Below are 24,599 nucleotides of genomic sequence, written 5' to 3'. Positions count from 1 at the left end.
TCTTCCCTCCTCTGCTGCTCCTTCCACAGATATAGCACAAGCTCCGATGAGACAGAGCAAGGGTCATTCTGATTGCTTCTTGCTAGCCGAAACAATTCTAGTTTTCAGTCACCTCTGTATGTCAACCTGTGCTCTTATGTGCCTCCATAACTTCTCTGACCTGCTGACCCAATACAATCATGATCAGGTATCCCAATCCACATGTTACAGCCAATAAAATCATCCATTTAAAATTTGTATACATGTCCACCAACCCTCCCCCCCCCCCCTTTTTTTTTTAATACTGGCCTATAGAAGAATTATGCACAGGTATGCATCCATACATGAAAACAAATTCCTGCTCCGTTGGCAATTTTGTTCCATATTGGTGGTAAAAGGTGGGGATAGAGAATGGGGAGGTGGTAAAAGGTGGGGATAGAGAATGAGGAGGTGAAACAGGCCAGGTATTATTCATCTCCATATTTACATTTTCTCATCATGTATTTCCGGGATGATGAATCTCCTGCCAGCAGGCCAGATTCTGCCTACGGCTTGCCTGGGTCTGGGCTGACCCGTGAGGCTTAGGGCTCTCCTTTCACCCCTCCACAGTGAGATGAGCTGGTGCTGATGTTCCAGCCAGCGGTGGGTGTATGTGTGTGGGTGTGGGGAGTGCACCGAGGCTCTGTTATTATTCTTTAGGGTTAGGAGCAAGATCATGGCGAGAGAGAACTGGATACAGAATTTCAGGATAAATGTTTCTTATATTTCTTCTACAGAGAATGGAGAGTTTACAGAGAGTGGAGAGTTTAAGTTCTTCAATCTTTTATGTTCCAGTGTTCAAATACTTAAATAAAAGATGGTAACTTTCCTAGACCTTACTATATCAGATATTTATGTAATATCAGCATTTTACTGCCAAAATCTGTATGTTGTGTAGCACTTAATGAGACTTCTTGTTGTGTCATTTAACGTCAAAGTACTATTTAAAAAGGAATGCAGGTGTAAAATAGGAAATAGGGTTTATTTATTTATTAGGCAAATTAAGGACATGCCATGATATTTGGTGACTGAAATACCAAATAAAAACTAAATGTAATATGTGGGTTGTTTTTGACAACTTTGTTTATATTGCTCTTTTTGTTACAGAAATAAACAGTTGTGAGTTTGATTAGCATATTTTATTGTTACCCACCACAGACAGCAGTAAAATGCAATAGAGTGATACAATCTTTATGAAAAAAAAAATCTGTATGTTGGGACTAAAAATGATGAAAGGAGTAAATACAGAATACTTGTTAGACATTTATCACAATTTTTTTTGTTTCTAAAGTCATCTCATCATGGGGATTTTAAAACCATGGTTAGATAAAGCTGATCTGAGTGGCCTAGGCTATTAGTGGCTCTGGTAAAATCAAGCTGAAGGCAGGATGGAAGAAAGTGTATGAGAGGCAAGAGCATATTTGTAGTTGTAATAAGGATTACATAGCACATTTCATCTAAAAATTCTATGTAGACATTGACTTCCAGGACCCTTTTCAAGTTTTTATGCATTACTGTGCCCATTTCAGAGATGGGGAAGGGGAAATGAGAGAAATTAAATGACTTGCTGAAAGCTGGACAACAAGTATTAGACTGATCAGTGAACAGGTCCAAGGAATACAGGAGCTCTAAGCGTGATTCTATTACAGTAGTCCCCAATACGGTACCCGTGGGTGTCGTGGTGCCTGCAGGTGCCACGGCCCCTGCCAGGCCATTTCTGTGCATCCGCCAAGTGATCAGGGCCGGCCCCGCCACCGGGCACACGGCGCATGGGCGGTACCAGTCCCTGGGCGCATGAGTGGTGCCAGCCCCGGGTGCGCAGCACATGGTTGGTGCTGGCCCCGGGCATGGCGGTTAGGTGGCCCCGCCCCTGGATGCACGGTGCGAAGTCTGTGTCGGCCCTGGGCACGCAGCACATGGGTGGCCCCGCCCCTGGGTGAGTGGCGCAAGGGCTGTGTCAGCCCTGGGCTTGCAGCGTATGGGTGGTGCCGACCCAGGTGTGCAGCATGGGTGCTGCCAGCTCCTGAGCACGTGGCACAGGCGCCGGCTCCGGGCACACGGCGCATGAGCGGTGGCGGCCCTGCCCCCGGGAGCACGGGACATGGGCTGATCTGGCCCTGGGTGCGCAGTGTATGGACGGCCCCACCCCTGGGCGTGCAGCACAGTTGTGGCGCCAGCCCTGGGAGTGTGGCGCATGGGTGGCGCCAGCTCCGGGCACGCAGCGTATGGGTGGCCCCGCCCCCTGGCGCGTGTGCAGCCCCAAAAGGTTGGGGACCACTGGTCTACTAGATTACAGTGGCACAGACACGTTAATGTGAATAGAAAGATTTCACCAAGCCTTGAAGACAACTGCTAAGGGACTCTAGCAAACATCCTCTGAGAGGGGATTCCAGAGACCAGTGCTTCTCAAACTTTTTGACCCGTGGCCTAGCTGGCTCAATACAAACCTTTCTGTGGACCACCAGTTGCTAATGGACACTCACTGTTAATTACGTAATTATGCCCAAGCAATTTTGCTAGCACTGCAGTGAGGGGGAATGGTTTAATTTAACCAGTAAGAAAGGAAATATTAATTTAAATTATTCAACAGATTAAGACTTTTAAATTTCTCATGCTAGTTTATCAAACTTCATTCTAAATTAACTACAATATTAATTTATGCCCAACACAAAATGTTTTCTTTATTTATGGCAGAGGTGGGGAGCCTTTTGTGTATCGGGGGCCACTGACCCACAGAAAAATCAGTTGGGGACCACACAAGTAAGAACCAAAAAAAACCAACCAACCAAAAACCCTTCCAAAAACTACCACTCACTGATGTGGCCCCCAACTGAATCGCCTCACTCCTCTGGCGCTCCAGCCACATGGGGGGGAAGGGGAGGGACAGGGAGGATTGTGATTCAGGGCCAGATTTACTCTTCTGGGGTTCCAGGATGAGGGGTTCAGTGTGCCGGACAGGGCTGCCAGTGAGTGGGATGGGGTGAGAGTGCAGGATCTTGGCAAGAGATGGGGTGTAGGAGGGGGTGAGGGTGTGAGCTCTTTGTGGGAGGGAGAGTGTGAGGTCTGGGTGGGAGGTAAAGTGCAGGAGCAAGCTGGGAGTAGGGTGTCTGGCCAGGGGGAAGGGAGCAAGAGCAAAGGGAAGGTGCAATGTGTGTCCAGGAGGGAGGGTGCAGAGGCAAGGGTGGGGGTAGGGTTTCTGGTGAAGAGAGAGGGAGCAGGAGCAGGAGCAGGCTGGGGGAAGGGTGTCTGACTGGGTGTGACATAGTGGGGATTGTGTTCACTGTTTGCTTTGTTATTCTGTGTGTGATTCCTACTGTCCTGTGCTGCTCTGTAGTAACTCTGTGTGTATGTGTGTGCAGTACCCAGCGAGGGATGGGATCTTTGGGTGAGAACTCCTGAGGGGGAAGGCACATAGTGAATGGCCCAGTCCTTCCTCTCATCCGACCCTAGGGGGAAGATGCAACCAGTGATAGTCAGATAATACCTTGGGCCCCAGAATCTGAATAAAAGAGAACACAAGAACAGCTATACTGGGTCAGACCAACGGTCCATCCATTCCAGTGTTCTCTCTGCCAGCAGTGGCCAATACCAGATGTCCCAGAGGGAGGGAACACAACAGGTAATCCTCATGTAATCCCTCCCTGTTGTCCTCCTCCAGAGAAACAGAGGCTAGGGACACCATTCCTATCTGTCCTGGCTAATAGCCATTGATGGACCGATGGACCTAACCTCCATGAATCTATCTAGCTCTCTTTAACGCTGTTAAAGTCCTAGCCTTCATCACATCCTGTGGCAAGGAGTTCCACAGGTTGACTGTGCACTGCTGAAGAAACTTCCTTTTGTTTGTTTTAAAGCTGCTGCCTATTAATTTCATTTGGTGACCTCTAGTTCTTATATTGTGGGAATAAGTAAATAACTTTTCCTTATTCACTTTTTCCATACCAGTCATGAATTTATAGATCTCTATCATATCCCCCCTTAGCTCCTCTTTTCTAAGTTGAGTCCAAGTCTATTTTTAATCTCTCTTCATATGGGACCCATTCCAAACCCCAATCATTTCTGTTGCACTTTTCTGAACCTTTTCCAGTGCCAATATATCTTTTTTGAGATGAGGTGACCACATCAGGGGGGGCGGGGCTGTGTAGAGGGCTGGGGGTGTGAGTTCAGTTTTTCAGCTGGCTTAGAGAAAAGGGAGTCTAGCTGTCTTGGGGGCTGGCAGGGGTCTAGAGCCCTGACTATGAGCCCCCTATCCCCAGGATGGATTGTACTGGCTGCTTCTGGTTCTTGTAACAACAAGTCTTTGCTGCGCTGTGTCCCTATCAATGAATAAACTGTCTGTTCTACTTGCTGGCCGAGAGTCACATCTGACTGAGGATGGGGGTCTAGGGCTTGGTGACTCCCTCTACACTCCATTACACCAGGGGAAGGGTGTAGGAGCAAGGGGGTGTGCAGGAGCAAGCTGTGGGTATGGGGTTTTAGTGGGGAGAGAGGGTGAATGAAGGTATTTGGTGCAGTCTGGGCATGAGGGGGGACACTTACCTGGCTTCTCAGCTCCCCCTCCCCCCGTTGCTCTCAGGGATGGCCACCAGCTACTCCCATTGGCCACAGTTCTGACCAAGGAGAGCAGTGGAGCAAGCCTCCAGGCAGTGTGCTACTGTTTCTCCCAGTGGAAGAGGGGGAAGAATGGCAGCATGTGGAACCGCTTGCTCTGCCTCTCTCTACGAGTCGGGTCTGGTGGGGAAAGTCAGGGCTTTCTTTACATGCTCCCCCACTCATCCTCCGAGTGTGAAGCCGGAGCTGGTACTTCAGCCTCACGGCAGCGGTGACATTGGAGTGCCAGCCTGGGCTCCCCGCTGTGGGAGGAGGTGAGGGGGCGCTGAGCTTGAGCCGCAGACCATCTGTAAGGCAGCCGTGGACCACTAGTTATCCATGGACTGCAGTGTCAGAACCACTGCCATAGAGAAAGTACCTGAATTCAGGTATCCTGTTTCAAGTCTTGAGCTGTTTTGAGAATTCTAGCAAGTGTAACTCAGCCAATGTTGACTGCACAGGAGGAACTCTCATTTAAGAAATACAGTAATGAAGATAGTCGTTACTAGGAAGTCTTCTGTCTCCCAGACCAAGGAAGTTTACTTGTTACAATATGCTATCTATTGTTCATTCTTGTTTAAAATGTTCCGAGCTATGGGCTTCTACCAGTTACCGTAAACTGTTCTACAATGTGCATAATGTCATTGTTTAGAAGATTTCCCTGATATTCAGCCTACATTTTCCCTCAAACCTCATTCCAGTGACCCTAGGTATGGCCTCTTGAATTACATAGTTCCTCTTCCTCCTAAGTCTCTTAGAACTGTTAACTAGATAGCAGATATTTATATATCTTCCCCATCCTTAGTTTCCTAGTGTTCCAAGCTTAGATCATTAAGGGCTTTATCAGCTATCGAAGGGTATGTCTACACTACAAAGTTAATTCGAACTAATGGACATTAGTTCGAATTAACTTTGATAGGCGCTACACTAGCGCTCTGCTAGTTCGAACTTAATTCGAACTAGCGGAGCGCTTAGTTCGAACTAGGTAAACCTCATTCTACGAGGACTAAGCCTAGTTCGAACTTACTAGTTCGAATTAAGGGGTGTGTAGCCCCTTAATTCGAACTAGTGGGAGGCTAGCCCTCCCCAGCTTTCCCTGGTGGCCACTCTGGCCAACACCAGGGAAACTCTATTGCTCCCCTCCCGGCCCCGGACCCCTTAAAGGGACACGGGCTGGCTACGGTGCCCGTGCCAGGTGCAAGCCTGCCAGCATCCAGCTAGGAGACCCTGCACCTGGCACGGCTCGAGCCAGCCACCCAATGCCCCCCCAGCCGTCCCCCTCTTCCTGGGACCAGTCTGGTGGCTCCCGGGAGCTTGCCCAGGACCACAAGAGGCGGGCACCCGCCTGGTCTAGTGTGGACATCGTGGACCTTGAACTAGTTTTTTAGTCTGGATCCGTTAGTTCGAATTAGCGCTGTAGTGTAGACATACCCAGAAAGACTTGTGCTTACCTTGCTCTTAAAAAATCCCAAGATGTTGACAGTTTGTGGGTTGATAAATGCCGGCTGTGGCAGATAAGCCTATATTGTATTGACTGTTTTGTGTTAGGAAAAAATGTAGGTAATGGGAAAGCTGAGCACAGTTAGGCATAAGTATTTGGAAAGTGATGAATCAAAGGTGAGCTATTATATTCAAACAGGTTAAATAAATTTAAATTCCACTCACTCTTCATGGCATTAGTACACCCTCTGCCATTGTGGTGGAAACATATGTTACGGAGAAAATAAGATTGTGTAATCTTTTATGATGAACTCTATTGAAAACCAAAACAGAAAGTAGGAGTGGAAAGGTGAGGTTCTGAGGAGAGCACTCAGTCAAGTTACCATGGTGATAAAATTTAGAACAGAACCTTTTTCACATAAGGAACTCACAAGCCAGGAACTACTGATATGTTTTGCAATGTTCTTTTGGGAATATACTGTGGAAATTGAGTGGCATGATTGTAAATAAAGTACTGAAAGCTCAACGTTTTCCTGTTTCCAATTCCTGTTGAGAATGTTTTTTATTTTGACAATCTAGAGATTTTTATTTATTTCAGTACCAAGGCATTACAACACTCATTGCTATGATTTTTGGCTTGTTTACATTTTTACTTGTAATATTTCTTGAGGGCTCCCTCTTTTAGACCTGAGGGCTCCCTCTTTTAGACCTTTGGAATTTCTCAAAGGCAGAATGGTAGTAGCTTTTAGTCCTATGGAAAAATATTTGCAGAGGAAATGGGGAAATTTCTTTTAGCAATATAAAAAATATTTTTAGGTAAAGCAAGATAATAAGTGGAACTGTGATCAAACAGGTAGTTTTTAGGTTAAGAGGCTGTTTTTGTATGCATTTAAAATAACTTATTTGAAATTATTATTATTTGAACATTGCATCCACAGTAGTATTTTCAGTGGGAGTATTAGGCAGTATTTTCAGTGGAAGCAAAATGCAATATATTGACTTCAGCATTCACCTTCAATTTTAGAACATCTCTCTAATGTGGTACTTTAAATGATTACAAAACTTGTTAAGATAAATTTGTTCATACAGCAGGAGAAAATGAACACAATTGAGGTGCTTTAAATATTGTTTATTAAACACCTTTTGACTCCACAGGAGAAGCCACTCACATGGTAAAATGCTCTTAAGCCAGAAACCAGGGATTTTTTTTTAAGTATTGTAGGTCAGTACCTAGGTGTCAGGCAGATTAAGAAGATAGCTCCTCTTTTTCCTCCCCAGAACAAGGATTTATCTTGCCAAATCCAGGCACAGTAGCCCAGTGGATACAACAATAATCTGTACACTATCCAGGACATGCTCTCTTTCCACACTTGGAATAGTGACCCAAGAAGATTTCCTTTTATAAGAATTCATGGTCAAACTTCTCGCTCCAAAGAGGAGACACAGTCATCTGCATAGCTGCAGAAGAAGAATCTAACTGGAAGATTGCAGAGATTCATTCATCTCTTTGGGACATCTGAAATGAATTGGAACTCTTTCTGGAATTTAATACAGCCTGATTCCACAGTAGCTTGAAGAAGTGTTAACAGATCAATGAATCTCAATGGATGTTCTATCTCTTCTGACCTCTCTCCAAAGTATATATCTGCCGTTGCTATGGAATCCTGTTCATCCAGGCAAATTCCAAAGGGAGATAGCGTCTTGCAGATGGAGCAATGATCTGGATCAACTCTAACTAGGTTCTTTCAAATGGTGTGTGTGGATTTTCAGTCTATATCCTTCATTAGTGATCTTACTGTGCCACCGAAGTTTTGTTATGGAATACCAATTTTCAAGACAATCTCACTGAGCCAGATGGATTTCAGAGCATTTTGAATATTAAAAGCATTTTCTTATTGGATGAAGTTTACTTCTCCTGTTCTGCCAGCCTAACATCTAAAATAATTGTACTATGGATGTGAATTTTAGAGCATGTTGAAAAGGGGAGTTGTATGTTGGGAAATCAGAACCCCGCTCCTAACTTTACACCCCAAACTCTAAACCAGCCTGTGGCAAAGCAGTTTTTACGACAATCTTTTTATGTATATGGATTTTGGAGCACTTTGAAAGTCCATACTGGGGTACTGTGTCTGATGAGCTCCTTGAGCTAATGACCCCAATTTAGATCACCAACTCTACCTTCTGCTGACCCTGATGTGGCACAGCAGTAATGTGATGGGGTGATAATGCCACCACAGTTGTGGTTAATGCAGGATTTCCATTTTAACGGGGTGAATAAGATGTACAAAAATTGTGTGGTTTTTGGGTTTAGAGTATTATTTTCTATGTTCTGTATTTTATACACTCCTTCATTTTTCTATAGCTTCTTGTGGAGGTGGATTGTCTTGTGTTTTTGTGTGGGAGATATCATTGGAGCTTTATTTTTCAAAAACGGTATGGTAACTAACATTTTTCTAGCCTCTGACATTTCTTTCAGATCCTTTTCACAAAACTACAGCTCTTTGAGGGGTGAAATTGATCCATGTGACTCTTTTGTGTCAGTTGTGCAAATTACTGCAGACGGCTGAAATTTGTTTTCTGGGACTTACCTACCTGGGGAAATTGACTGGAAGAACTATAACAGTATAATTATGCCACTGTAGCTAGACCAATATAATTCCCTATGTGGGCATGGTATTCTGGAAAAAAGTGACTTTATTCCTGGAATGATTGTATTACTATAATGTTGCTGTTGACTAATAACTTCCATCTTCTCTTTATTTAATTAGTGCTGTTTTCCTTGATAATCTTTGTAAAGTGAATATCTTGCCATGATTGTCTGTGTTGGAGGCGGCTTATGCTTTGGTCCAGGTTTCTGTATATTTTCCTATGATATTGTCTTTTTCTCTTTGGCACAATAAATACAATATCAGTACTAATATTTCCCCCAGTCAGCCTTCCAGACAGATAGGCATAACTGCACAGTCCAAGCCATTAGTCACAGCGCTCAGCCCTGGTGTTTAACTAATTCAGAGAGACTTCTGCATTAACAGAACAATAATCATTTTCATAGTAACAGCCTCCATGCTATTTCAGGTCTGGTTCACACTGTATCGCATCATTACACATATAAAATATTGCACTGTGATTTCCATTGGCCCAAGATGCTAAGTGAAGGATGGGATGAATGTACAGAATGCAACACTTTAGAGGAGAGAGTCAAAGTTATGGTCCTTAAGTTCAAGGTGCAGAGGTAAGCCACTATGTGAGTACATTTATCACACAGTAAGTATCACTCATGGAAGAGGTTCTGAGGAAACAATAGCTTTTTACAGGAATGAATTGACTAAGCAGATATGCTAAAGCTTTTAGATCACAATAACTTCTGAAGTATCTTAAAAGTGGAATTTGATATCACTAAATAGCTTATCTCAGGGACACTCCATGCTCTATCTTTTATGAGATTACACAGGTTATGTACTCAAAGCATTCTAAATGCTTATGAGAAGTGCACTGAGGAGAATGTAAAGGTATGTGCAGTCCCTGTGTGCGCCCTTGTGGCCCAGTGTGGTGCTGCAGCTCCCTCACTATTTTCTCCCAAGTGAAGCAGCACTAGATTCACTTCAACTAGGGGAGGCAAGGAGAGTCAGCTTATATTTACCAAATAGCATGTCCTCATCTTTCAATAAGTCTTTGGGAGAGCAATCTGGTTCAGTGCTCCCAAATGAAGTCTACAAAACAAGTGCTTAAGTCAGTTTAGGCTTGTCTCTTGGTTCCTGAATGAGAGAAACTGCCATACCCTATAGCGTGCTTGGCTTTTTACTCCCCTCCCTGTGAGACGGGAAGTTCCCAGAGCTCAGTCAGCAGCTGGTATCCAGAAGTCTACACTGCAGTCAAATAATGCTGTAGCCTAAGCCCCACACGCCTGAGTCAGCTGGTATGGACTAGCCTTGGGGTTTTAATTGGATGTAGATAATGCCTTTTATCTATAGTACTTAGCTTTCTGTTTCTGTGTTTTGAATTAGCTCAGTCCTGTGGTGGGGTAGGGCATCCTTGATTATTCTCAGGCTATGGACTCCAGCCTCTACTGTTGAAGGGATTGTACACTTTTTTTCCACCATACTCTCTCTCTCCCTGGGAACTATGTCTTGGGAACCCTTGGCCAAATGCCTCCAAATTCCACTACAAACTTTATCATGCCCCATGTTCTGACTTGCCAGTCTTCAAAACCAATCCTTATATGTGTTTGTTTTAGAGAAATATAATATTAAAAATTAGTCCTTGGCTAAATATTCCCAAATTTACACCACCAACGTCCCCTATCCGTGATATTAGAGTATTCAAGTAGATTTGAGAGTAGTTTGAAATATTGGCTTTTAAACCCAGAATTTTTGCTCTCAGGTCAAAACTTCTAAAAAGACCTCCTGCAGAAGGCAGGCAGAGAGTAATTAATGTGCACAACACAGTGTATGCAAGTTACAGAAGGGGGGACTGAATCAGGCAGTAAATGGATGTTGCCCAAGTTCAATTGACACAGCATGACTTTTGAACAATCCAGTTACTCTGATGTCAGTCTGGCACCCGGCACTTTGGTTTGTAACAAAACCTCAGTCTGGTTGTACATGTGCAAATGGCTTTGTCTGACTCATCAGTTTGGTTCCAAATTTACTAATTCCACTTTTAGCGTGAACAACTTTTAAAATATTACTTGCGCAAAAGAGCTGGATGCTTACTGGATTAATCCAGAAGTGTTCTGGATGCTTGCTGAGATTAATCCAGAATGGGTAATGGCTGTTGGGAGGAACTCAGTCATTGTTTGAACCCCACATATACACATTTATAAGAACCATCACTTAGGGGTTGGTTTTTTTTTTTAAGCAGAGTCCCTTGCTCAGACTTCTTCAGAATTGATCAGATGGCCCTATCCAGGGCCTCCATAAGGCACAGTGATGTTCAAGACAATCTGAGTACCCATGTGGATTGTGGCACATTTAGTAATATTGGCTGTTAAACAGTAAACTAGTTTCAATTTTAACTACAATGGTACTGTTGCCCACCTGTGAGCTAGTTATAGCATAATCCAGTATAATTCTTCTACAGGGTTACCATGAACCCCTAAATTCAGGTTTATTTTATTAGTGCGTGTGTACAAGAGGCAATTACTAACTCATCTATCACTTAATAAAAATGGTGGTAATGAAGAAGGTATCATAGCCAGAGATACTCTTGTGTGTCTGTAAAGTGCCATTCCTAACCTCCAAGTTCGGGGCAATTCAGAAAGTCCTAGTAGCCTTTCTACTATTTTTTCCCCAACAAACATCATGGTTATGAAAAGGGGACATCCAGCCGTGAAAATTATCTAAGGCCTGATCAATATGTAAAATTGAGTTTGAACTAGTTATGTCCCTGAGAGAAACAGTTAAGTCAGCCTAACGCCCAGTAAAACATCCCATTAGCGACCCTGCTACCACCTCTTGAAAGGCTGAATTTACTACAGTGATTGGGGGAAAAAATTATTTGCTGTAGCATCTTGGCCGTATCGGTTCCATTTTAGCGCTTGTAATGTAGATGTATTCTAAGCTTAGCAGGCTCTTCATAATGAGGCAAGGCAATATCACAAAACTGATTTTGATTCTGTTCAGCAAGGCTGGAAGCAGATGAAAACATGTTAGTGCCTTATGAAATTGATTTTTTTTTCTGAAAATTAATGTCCTTATTCTTGCATTGGTCTTTGTAAACTCATATTTTTGTTCGCTTTTTAGTTCAGGTTTATATATATCTATTTTAAATTCATGGTCAGTCTTATTGATTGAGTGGTCCCCAAATACTACACAGAGGGAGGTCAGCTGTTTCTACACAAATATCTGTTGATTTTTTGTTTTTCTGTTTTGAGATCATAGTGTGCTGGAGACCCATTGTGCGCAATGGCTTGATTTTTACTAGTATCCTCTCTGATTAATGCTGCAGCAGTGAATTTTATTAATATCTGAGCCCTTGCTTTGAAGTTAGAATACTGAAGACTGTTCAATGGTGAGATAAAATGTATCCACCTTTGGACAGTGATGATAATGCTTTACCAATCTATAATGCCTTTTAGCTAAAGATTTCAAAGTTCTTTATAAATGTGAATTAACCCTTATGAACTAGATTATATCAAATTCCTTTCAGTAGCACTATTATAGAGGATATTTAACTCAGTGTTTTGGGCAGGGAAATTAGGTTGAACCAAAACCGTAGATCTGTCTTGAAGTGGAATGAGAAAGCGAAGAACCATGCAGAACTGCATCTTCTTTTTGATGTGGCAGTGTTAGCAATGAACCTAATTGTGTTTCACGTGAACTAGCTACTGCCTCTTGTTTCCTTCTATCCATCCCCCATACTCGTCCCTCTTCAGGGACCCATCTCACGAAGTCACTGTCATGCAGGAACTGAACTATATCCTGCAACATGGAGCAATAGAATACGTGCCTCAACAACACAGCAGGATGGGGTTTTACTTACATTATTTCCTCACAAGCAAAAAGGCAAGAGGATGGAGACCCATCCTGGACTTATGCAAGCTGAACAGGTTCATTCATGCACAGTGTTTCGAGATAACTCTCGCCACCATAATTCTTGCGCTGGAGAAGGGAGATAAGCTCTGGACCTACAAGACATGTATTTTCATATTATGATACACCCTGTTCTCCCCCAGGTCTTCAGACTTTCTGTGGGCCTCCGGTCATCTTCAAGGTCCTCGCAGTGGTAGCTGCACACCTCTGCAGATTGGGAATTGTTATATTCCCCTAGCTGGATGATTGCCTGTTGAAAAGGCAGATACCCTTACCATGTCCCTCTTCAACAATCTCAGCCTTTAGCTAAACTACCAAAAGTGCACACTGACAACACAACAGCTTGAATGTATTGGCACTCACCTTGACTGCACATCAGCCACAGTGTCACATGCTCATCAGAGGTTTCTAGCACTCACACCTAGTCTTGATAGCACAGAACAGCCCTCAAGTCATGACCAAACTGTGTTTACAGTTGCTAGGCCATATGGCAGCATATACTCCACTCCACATGAGAACATTACAGACTGGCTGAGAACAGTTTACAGGCTGCACTACCACCACATCAACAAACTTCTGACTATGCCACCATAGGGCATTGCTTCTGCAGTTCCCCAATCTGAGGCGCAGTGGCATCCAAACACCTAAGGTAGAGCACTTACAAGGACAACCATCTGGAAGAGCCTCAGTTATTGTACAGATGAGTAACCTTCTCTTTTGTACTCCACAAAGACCAAAACTCGATGAGTAAGTACTTTGTTCTGAAAACTCAAGCATTGTAGAGATCTCCAAAAGTAGCATCTCTAACTGAAATGTGAACAATATATTCCTAAAAGGATCAGAAGGGGGGAAAAAAACCCATGAGTGCACGAATTCATATGAAGAGAATCCACACTGAATTCAGTGTTTTAGCAGTAGAAATGTCCCTATCTTCTCCATATAGGATTCATTGTGAAATGGATGAGGGGAAGTGTGTTTGTAGACTGAATGGTGAAGCACTTGACAGACAGCTTTGGAAAAATCATTGTTCTGCCAGTGATTTAGGCTGGCAACAGGATTATGTTAAAGGAACAGCACAAGACTGTGTATATACTGCACATTTTTACCACGTTTGTAGCCATTTGGTGACATGGTTGGCTGTAACTGTTGTTCATTGGTCTCCAATCTTTAAGAACAAGATTGTTTTTTGGAATTTAAGTCAATCCAGGATTTACCACAGACCCAAATACCCTTGCCCTGCTCCTTCCCTGCCTCTTCTCTGAGTCCTCACTGTGCTCACTCTGTGGAGATGGGGTAGAAAGGCAGTGGCAGAGGGATTCTGAAATCAGCTTTCCCCTTCTTCTGTCTCCCCCATCCTGCACAGCAAGCAGGGGACAGCTCCAAGGCAGAGGGAAGTTGCAGCATGGCAGTGAGGGAAGGGACAGATGAAGTACCAGCATTTGATAGGTGATCCTGACTGGTTTGGCCAGGAGGCTATCAGAGACTTCAGGATATCATTAGGTCCAGATCTACTGGTTGGTGACCACTGCTGTACTTTTAATCACATACAACATGATTAACACTTGCTGGTAACCATGGCAGCTAAGAGTGCATTGCTATGACAACAGCCTGGGCTGGCATGTAGTTGTGTTTCTTTAGCTGGGTTGGCATACTGTTTTTGGTAGCGTAGATAAGACTTTTTAAGCATGTTCATGTGACCAGTTTGGTCGGCACTCCTTTCTTCCAGCTCTCTCTGCAGTAGAACATCTTCAGAGTTTGTTATCCCTTGTGCTGTTCTCTGTGTACAAAACCTCTGAGTATCCTTTTCTCTGATGAAGTATTGGGGGGATAGCTTCCCAGAATGTATTGACATATATAAAGGAAGCTGCTGCATAGATACAACTCAACAGACTTGTTGAATTGGGCCAGATGAGCTACAAAACAAAACCCCCAGAACAGAACATTTGTAAGGTGATCTTTTTCAGAGGCATTAAATGGTGACCTAAGTCTGCTCCTGCTGAAGCTGACTTTAACAGAAGTACAGGTAGACCAATACTGAGAGCTTTTAAAAATCTCACTTGTAGAGTATACAGCGCCTCAATTTAAACCTAGTTTGTTTCAACCTTACATTTACATTTACCGTGTGATGCTTTTTGGAGAGATTTTTGACATTCACATGCTTTGTATAATTTAAGATATTATTGGTATGAATTACCTACTCCAAATTCTATGACAAGCAGTGATAACTGATATGATAGATATTCTAAAATTTAGTAAAATAAATAGTGCTATTCGCCTGCAGTTTGGTCTTTGAAGGCATGCATCAAATTAACAAATGCCCATGGGATAATTTAGAATAGGACTGTGACAGCTTTCCAAAAAGATCTCTTCACTCTAAAAAAACTTGGTCATTAAGGACGCAATTACAGATTAAAAAATCCAAGTAGTTTTAAAATGCAATATAGACATCTAGAAAACTCCTGTTCAGGGTTGGGGTTAACAGCTAATTAACAAAAGTGGGAGTTAATAGGTTCTCAGTGGACCCTTTGGTTTTGATCAGACACAATAATGCTGAAACATTTAACCCTTTCATGATACGTTATTCAGCTATAAGAAAATAAAACTTGATACTTCAAATTGCATTTGGTATTGGATTGTGCCAAACAAAAGGTGGATTGACTTTTTGTCATTTTTGTTGTAAGCCCTCTTTTAAAGGGGAAATGTCAACTTAAAAATGCATTTAATAAATCCCCTTACCTTTATCCCTAATACAAATGGGACTAAGATTGTAAAAATATCTTGAACAACCAGAGCCTTCAAACTATGGGGAAATGTCCAACTATAGCCTTGAAAGAATTTCTGGGAAGAGGAACCTAAGTAAGGTAAAGGAAGGTGGGAGTGGACAAGACTTCAGTTAAAGAAATTAACTTAATCCATTGTTATTTACTTTAGGGATGTTAGATATTGTATAATTGAATTGACATGTAACTGCATGAAATCTTAGCGGTTATATGACTATTGGAAAGTTCCCGAGGGGCAAGGCTGGCAGCCAATGTGCCCCTGGCCCCACTCCTGGTGAGCCCTCTATCAGCCCGCGTAGCATCACAGGAGTGTGGGTGAGCACAGGTGGATCCAGTGCTCATGGGGAGCCACCTTAAAGCCAGATCTTCAGAGGCACTGGCTTCCCCCCTCTCCCCACCTCCTCCCCCCACCTCCAGCTGCATCTGACACAGAGGTAGCCAGGGTGGTGGGGGGAGTGCATATAGTCAACAGGATTAACTGATAAGCCTAGGCTTATCAGTTAGTCATTTAGTCAACTACACATTGAAATACCTAATTTACGTACCATTTTTATTGCAGTAGCACTCTCAAACCTCAATCAGTATCAAGGCCCCATTATAGTAGTCGCTGTAGAGAGACACCATATTGTATAGTCATTGTCCCAAAGGACTTATACTTTTTATGTTGCTTGTCTTCTAGATTGTATGGAGTAAAGATTGTAATCAGATGTATACAGTTTTACATGCACATCTATAGATCTATAGTTGTTTTTTGATATCCTCAGTTAAAGTGTTTTTTAGATAAATTTAGATAAAGACACTTAGTTACATTGCGTCTGTTCCCCAAGGCTGCTTCTTGCTGTATTATCCAATACTCGCTTTTCAGAAATTTCCTGTTACCTGATCCAGGGTCACGTCTTCTGACTGTAGCAAGACCCTGTTCAGATACTGAAATAAGGGTGTTTCCTATAAGTGAGTTTCATACATTGTCATTCCCATTTAAGATTTGGGAAGTAGCTCTCATAGAGGTGGAAAGGCTGACCATGCAGTGATCTAGACCTTGTAGGACTAGATATTACACTGATCTGTCTGTAAAGTTGTTGGTTATTGGCTGTATTATGTGAAGTGCTGCCTAATGTAGGAAAAAGTGGAGGAAAAACTGTCAGGCCTACTTGAGTGGGAAGCTATTTGCAATACTAGTTGCAATGCTACTTTGCTACTGTCAAAAGTGAATATATGGCAAGTAAGTGGATATTGGATAGCCTGAGAGATTACATCCTTATGTGAATGAGTGTTCAGCATGGAGCCCTGTCACTGAGTGGACACAGTGAAAGAGCTTAATTCGAGAGTTAGGTGGAGGTTCTTTTCTCTGAAGCACTGAACCTTTACTATTCATTGTCCTGGTAAGCAAAATTAGTGGCAGATTATCTTTCTGCTTTGAATCCAGGGAATCCTGAATATCTCCGAGAACTAACTTTTTTATTTGCCCTATTTAATCTCCCTTTTGTTTTCTTTTCCATTTGCTTCCGGCTGCTCAATTTGTCAGGATTGTGATTTGATTTAAAATGGATGACAAGATAGTTATGGCATAATGCCACTATCACAGAGTAGAGTGAGCGGTTTCTCTTTGACCTTAAGAACTGCATTCTGAAATTAACACAGGAAAAGGAAGGAGACGAAGAGAGGGAATCTGGGCAACTAATTTAGGCTGAAGAAAGTCTCTTGTATTGTATCTCACTGGTTTTTATCTGTTTCCTTACACAACTTACTATCTTCATAAATAAAACAACACAAAACATGTCACACCCATAAATAGGCTGCAGAGTTAGATTTTATCAACTTTCACTGTCCACCAATGTATTCCATTGTGACACACAATCTAGAAGTGATTTAGTTTGCTCTCAAAGTAAGCGTAGTGATCTAACAGCATGCATCTCAAGAAACATCCTTTCAGAGAACTCCACATATAGGCAAATAATGTATCTATATCTGTTCACTGCTTCTGCTGAGCAATGTGATGAAGATTTTCTCTTCTGTCCTAATCCAAAACTCTAGCTATGTGTAAAACAAAACAAATCTCCCCCCCCGCCCTCAGTTTTTCCACATTAAAAAAATCATTCCACTTGATAAGTGGCTTTTTCTTCCTTTAATCCCAACAGTCTTCATTACTAATATTACTAAGCAAGGGAGAAGAAGCGCATTTGCAAATATCTGAATTCCCAACATATTTTGAGTTCCTTCTCCTACTCTGTGGTGCATCTATATATTTGCATCATGAAGGTTATGTTTCTCTTTGATGCGTGCTTATAGATAGCTTGTAAAATGTTCTGGAATAGTGTAAACTCATTATTTCCTGATGCAAAGGATGTTTTTTCTGAATAGAGTTGTTCGACATTTTCATAATAGATTACTTGTGAATAAATTTTATTTTGTAGGCTATTTGCAAACTTTTTGTAGTTCCTTACATGGTTGGTCACCCTAAGTCACACGGTATTGTCTCCGCTCTCTGAATGGATGACTAATTTTTCTTAAATAGCCAATAGTAAATAAACTTGAAAATATGTGTATTCATTTGCAGAACAGCCATTCCTCAAACATTTATGTAAACAAATTCATTTGTAATTAGTGAATAAAAAGGGGCATATCAAACACAATTTTGCAAATACTGATTTGAGTATTCTGACTGGACGAGGTAATTTTTCTCAGTAATTATTACTGAGTTTTGTGGCTTTAAAAACATTAACTGAAGAATAGGGAATGGAGTTTTATCCTTTTTTTTTTTTAATATACTAAATAATCTTCCTGAACACTTGTCTGCTCTTGAATGTCTTCCTTGCAGGAGTTTTATTACATATTTCTTTTCAAATGTAGCCAGGCAGCTAAAGTAAGCTGACTTTCTCAATTTTCTAAGTTATTCTACAACTTGATAAATTTAACTGCTTTGCACGTTTTTCTAAATGTGCATTCTTGTATTGACTAATGTAATGTATGCCTTAGGAAAATGTATGCCAAAATTAAACATTGAAGATTAATGTTCTACAATCAAACCAATGGAAGAATTTTTATGTTTTGGTTTAGTACATACAAAAGGTGCTACATAAATAGCACAAGAAACTGAAGTCTTTTATTCCTAGAACAGATTTGGCATGGGCAATAACAGTGCCAGCATTTAAAAACCTGTCCCTGGAGAAATACATTAGAGCATATACAGCTATAGGTTCGTAGGTTCGTATAGACCCTTGTTTCTATGTAGATTTTCACTGAACATGGATGCAAGTGTCTAGAGGCCTAATGGCATAAGACAATTATTAGTCAATTATTAATAAGTTCTGTTCCTCCACAAGGTTAACAGTTGCAATTACAAGGACGATTTTTATCATGTGGACACCTGTTCACTAGCAATAGGACTGTACAAGAACTAATTCTTCTCATTATCACCGCTCCCAATCACTGCTGATTTAGCCTGTATATAAATTCTGAGGTGAAAACTTCAATGTCTCTTACTGATCCCCTGTGCCATCTGGTTCCACTACTGATGCTGTTTATTCATCTGTGTTTTTATTCTGTTATTAAATCTATTTTGAAATATTAAATCATTTCCCTTTTCTGGTGTCTCCATTTCTTTTTTCAGCATTGTATTCCTGTGACTGGAGGTAGCGGACAGGAGAACTTCCCTACATCAATGCACTGCCAATGGTAAATACAATTTTAACTGCCTAAAAAAAGTTGTTCTTTTAGTGCTACTACAATTCAGTCTTATACTGCAAATAATGTGTTTGAAAGTCTTAGGACATGTCTACACTACAGAATTATAAAGACCTAACTTATGTTGGCATACAGCCATCGCAGTTATTAAATCACTTGTTTATATGCAGTATTTGGCTCCTTGTGTCAGCGGTATACTTGCTCAACAGGAATGCTTGTATATATTTTCAAGCAGAGGGCATTGTGAGATCTCCTGAAAGCCTGTATCAGTCGACATAAACAATGCAGTGTTTACGCTGACACTGTCGTCCCTCTCATTTTTTTTTTTACATCCATGTGCAGAATAAGTTTTTATGTGTACTGAGGCATGTATAGATATGCACCACCAGTAGAAACACCTGCTGCTGGCTTTGTGTGCTGTGGATACTCTGCTAATCAGCTGGGAGGTATTTAAATCTCTCCTGAATGGGTGCACAAGCTCTCAGCTACAGCGAACACTGTTGTCAACCTACTTACATTAACTGTGGTGCCACTCAGGGAGGTGGCATTACTAAATTAGCATAGAGAGGCACTTATATTGGTGGGAGCCAAATTTATGTGAAGACGCTTCTGCAGCTAGATTAATGCTAGGCAGCTTACATCTTGTAGGCCTTATTTTTAGAATGCAAGTAGAGTTTTCTGCAGCAAAAACCATAGCTTTACACTGGTTGACAAAGGAATTTACAAGTATTTCAAGATTTATTCCTTTTGGCGAATACAGCAACATACTTTGTTTTCAACAATTAGTTTAATTTGATAACATCTTAGTACAGTCACCATGTGGGTAATTGTTACTGTTTCTTCTTCTGATCAAGGGCATGGGCAAGTGGTTGAGTGGCTAGATATTATACTATCCCAATAGGATGCTTTTTGCAAGCTCATTTCAGTACTAGCAGCTTCTCTTTTTAAAAAGCTGTGCAGTGCCAGCGGTTTCTTGTTTCAACACATTTGCCAACAGAAAACTAATGAAGTTACATTTTGCTCTCAGAAAGGGGACAGGCTGATGTCCTCTTTTCTCATTTGCTCTCTGTAATGTTAATAAGTATTTTACATTTAAATTTGCAGACTTTTTAATTACTTTTGCTTTGTAGTGGTTGAGCAGATTGAGAATGGAAGTGAGGGTTGGAAGAGAAGGTCATAGACGGGACGACCAGGGAAAAGATTGTAAATGTTGCCTCCACCTCTGATGAGCTCCACGTGTGATTGCTTTCTTTGCAATTTTAATGTCCTCTTTTGTCACAGTGCAGCAGTTTTAAAATCTTAACTTGTATCACTAACCTGAAAAGTGACTCTGAAAAAACGATATTGTGTTTGTCTATCAAAGGGTTGCAGATTAAATATTCTCGGTTCACAAATAAAAAGGATGTTTGTATTTTTAACTGAGAACCCTGAAAATCCCACCCAGATTCTGAGAACTGAACTATGTTTTTCCAATTATAGAATCATAGAATCATAGGACTGGAAGGGACCTCGAGAGGTCATCGAGTCCAGCCCCCCGCCCTCAAGGCAGGACCAAGCTCCGTCTACACCATCCCTGACAGATGTCTATCTAACCTATTCTTAAATATCTCCAGAGAGGGAGATTCCACCACCTCCCTTGGCAATTTATTCCAATATTTGACCACCCTGACAGTTAGGAATTTTTTCCTAATGTCCAATCTAAACCTCCCTTGCTGCACTTTAAGCCCATTACTCCTTGTCCTGTCCTCAGAAACCAAGAGGAACAAATTTTCTCCTTCCTCCTTGTGACACCCTTTTAGATATTTGAAAACCGCTATCGTGTCCCCCCTTAATCTTCTTTTTTCCAAACTAAACAAGCCCAGTTCATGAAGCCTGGCTTCATAGGTCATGTTCTCTAGACCTTTAATCATTCTTGTCGCTCTTCTCTGTACCCTTTCCAATTTCACCACATCTTTCTTGAAATGTGGCGCCCAGAACTGGATACAGTACTCCAGCTGAGGCCTAACTAGTGCAGAGTAGAGCGGCAGAATGACTTCACGAGTTTTGCTTACAACACACCTGTTGATACAACCTAGAATCATATTTGCTTTTTTTGCAACAGCATCACACTGTTGACTCATATTCAACTTGTGGTCCACTATGACCCCTAGATCCCTTTCCGCCATGCTCCTTCCTAGACAGTCGCTTCCCATCTTGTATGTATGGAACTGATTGTTCCTTCCTAAGTGGAGCACTTTGCATTTCTCTTTATTAAACTTCATCCTGTTTACCTCTGACCATTTCTCTAACTTGCTAAGGTCATTTTGAATGATGTCCCTATCCTCCAAAGAAGTTGCAACCCCACCCAGTTTGGTATCATCTGCAAACTTAATAAGCGTACTCTCTATCCCAATATCTACATCATTGGTGAAGATATTGAACAGTACGGGTCCCAAAACAGATCCTTGCGGAACTCCACTTGTTATCCCTTTCCAGCAGGATTTAGCACCGTTAACATCAACTCTCTGACTACGGTTATCCAGCCAATTATGCACCCACCTTATCGTGGCCCCATCTAAGTTATATTTGCCTAGTTTATCAATAAGAATATCATGCGAGACCGTATCAAATGCCTTACTAAAGTCTAGGTATATGACATCCACCGCTTCTCCCTTATCCACAAGGCTCGTTATCCTATCAAAGAAAGCTATCAGATTAGTTTGGCATGACTTGTTCTTCACAAACCCATGCTGGCTACTCCCTATCACTTTATTACCTTCCAAGTGTTTGCATATGATTTCCTTAATTACCTGCTCCATTATCTTCCCTGGGACAGACGTTAAACTGACCGGTCTGTAATTTCCTGGGTTGTTCTTATTCCCCTTTTTATAGATGGGCACAATATTTGCCCTTTTCCAGTCTTTTGGAATCTCCCGTCTTCCATGATTTTTCAAAGATCATAGCTAAAGGTTCAGATACCTCCTCTATCAGCTCCTTGAGTATCCTGGGATGCATTTCATCAGGACCTGGTGACTTGCTGACATCTAACTTTCCTAAGTGATTTTTAACTTGTTCTTTGTGTATCCTGTCTTCTAAAGTTACCCTCTCTCTGCTTGTATTCACTACGTTAGGCACACCTCCAGACTTCTCGGTGAAGACCGAAACAAAGAAGTCATTGAGCATCTCTGCCATTTCCAGGTTTCCTGTTACTGCTTCTCCCTCCTCACTGAGCAGTGGGCCTACCCTGTCCTTGGTCTTCCTCTTGCTTCTAATGTATTTATAAAAGGTCGTCTTGTTTCCCTTTATGCCTGTAGCTAGTTTGAGCTCATTTTGTGCCTTTGCCTTTCTAATCTTGCCCCTGCATTCCCGTGTTGCTTGCCTATATTCATCCTTTTGTTATTTGTCCTAGTTTCCATTTTTTATATGACTCCTTTTTTATTTTGAGATCATGCAAGATCTCCTTGTTAAGCCAACCTGGTCTTTTGCCATATTTTCTATCTTTCCTACACAGCGGAATATTTTGCTTTTGGGCCCTTAACAACGTCCCTTTGAAATACTTCCAACTCTCCTCAGTTGTTTTTCCCTTCAGTCTTGCTTCCCATGGGACCTTACCTACAAGTTCTCTGAGCTTATCAAAATCTGCCTTCCTGAAATCCATTACCTCAATTGTGCTGGTCTCCCTTCTACCTTTCCTTAAGATCATGAACTCTATTATTTCATGATCACTGTCCCCCATACTGTCTTCCACTTTCAAGTTCTCAACTAGTTCATCCCTATTTGTTAAAATCAAATCCAGAACAGCTTCTCCTCTGGTAGCTTTTTCAACCTTCTGAAACAGAAAGTTGTCTCCAATGCAATCCAGCCGATTTCTGGATTTGGCTTCAGGAGCCTCCAGAAGATCAAACCCTCACTTTCAGTTCTATGTAGCTGATTCGTTAGTTTGTAATGTGTTTACTTTTTTCATTGTATCCCTCTCTTATATAATGGTCATGCCAATTCACTTTCAGATTATGATCTGAAGAAGTAGGTCTGCCCCAGGAAAGCTCATCACCTAATAAACCATCTTGTTAGTCTTTAAAGTGCTACATGCATGCCTTTTTTGTTTGTCCAAAGGTGCGAGGCTAGCTGTACCCTCAGAACTTTCTGTTTGTGCCAGTTTTTTATTGCTAATCTCAGCTGCTTTCCATCAGAAAAGAGCAGCTCTTTTTATTTTTATATTAATACTGCTTTTTATTCCAGCACATCTTTTTATTCAAGATTTGAAATATAGTTCTGTGCTTTTGCTTTCCTTAACAACATGACAGTATTAAGCCACTATTAATACTTCATTAAATATTAAAATACTGAGATCTGTATTTGAAATCGTGTTGCATTCTGTCCTAATTTTCCCTCCCTGCAAAATGTATCAAACACTGAATTGTGCAATCTGAAGGGCATGCTATTTGGTACACTAATAATAATAGATACTTAACTGCGACATGGAGCATCAAGAGATGTTCTTCACTACTTGCATAAGATCTGCTCTTACTATAGAGATGGGACATATTTTACTCTTACAATTATTTCAGAATACAGGCAGTCCCCGGGTTACGTACAAGATAGGGACTGTAGGTTTGTTCTTAAGTTGAATTTGTATGTAAGTCGGAACTGGTACATATTGTAGGGGAAACTCTAGCCAAACATTTCTCCAGAGCTCAGTTTTATTCTCCCACATCTCACTTCCTTCAGTCCTTTATTCTCATGCTGAGGTGTCTGCTGAGAAAAGCCGCTCCCTGGTCTGCTGGGGGGAAGCAGCTAGTGCGGGGTTGCCTCACCCCGTTTGTAAGTAGGGATCCGATGTAAGTCGGATCCATGTAACCCGGGGACTGCCTGTAGTTATTTATTTTGTAATGAACTTTTAGCATTTGAGTATAATACTAAGGCACAGGTCAGACAATTTTTCCAAACGTGTGTATTACTTACGTGATTTGTTTTCCTTGTGGACTTTTAGATGACCTAAAAGCAATTTTTCTCCCCCCCCCTCCCCCCCCGCACAATATTTCTGCCTTGGCTTATGGGCTTAGGGTTCTGTTCTACAAGGTACTGAGTGCCAAACACTCAGTCCAAGGAAGCATATCTTTAATGTTTAGCATGTGACTAAACACACTGAAGTCAGTGACACTACTCAGGTATTTATAGCTCAGGCTTAAGTACTTGGCTTGATCAGGGTCTTTGTGCTTAGTATCTTTGTAGACTGAGACCCAAGTATCTGATCCTTCTACGTAAAGATTCAGCATCAGTGGTTGTGGGGTGTGGTTTTTTTTTTAATATTAGTGGCCTTTGGGCATTGTTGTATTTTACACTCTTGTTTGACTAACAATCTCAGAATTTCACTAACTGTGCCTTTCTAATTTAAATGTGATTCAATGTACACTCTGTGCACAAGCAGGTAACTATGTTACAGCATGTAAATAAGTGAGCTAAAATACATTTTCCTTTTTTAGGGAAAATCTTGAAATTGAATTAATGGACATTGCATCATTTTATAATATTTCACTGTAGTGAAGCAAAAATTAGAGCTGCAGTCTTCAGATCTATA

The 24,599-nt window shown here is 41.6% G+C and overlaps 1 protein-coding gene across 10 annotated transcripts in view; it reads left to right on the top strand.

Annotated features, from left to right (window-relative positions):
• TBL1XR1 (TBL1X/Y related 1) overlaps positions 1 to 24,599 on the top strand; it is a 221,366-nt gene that overhangs the window by 70,726 nt on the left and 126,041 nt on the right. For all 10 annotated transcript variants that reach the window (XM_075938008.1, XM_075938006.1, XM_075938001.1 and 7 more), the window contains one exon: positions 18,969 to 19,033. The gene's annotated coding sequence lies outside the window, so the exon portion shown is untranslated. The remainder of the gene's footprint in view (positions 1 to 18,968; positions 19,034 to 24,599) is intronic.

The sequence above is a fragment of the Pelodiscus sinensis genome, chromosome 10, assembly GCF_049634645.1.
Source record: "Pelodiscus sinensis isolate JC-2024 chromosome 10, ASM4963464v1, whole genome shotgun sequence".
Classification (NCBI taxonomy): domain Eukaryota; kingdom Metazoa; phylum Chordata; order Testudines; family Trionychidae; genus Pelodiscus; species Pelodiscus sinensis.
The sequence above is the reverse complement of the archived record's forward strand: the minus strand, read 5'-3'. Positions and strand labels throughout refer to the sequence as shown.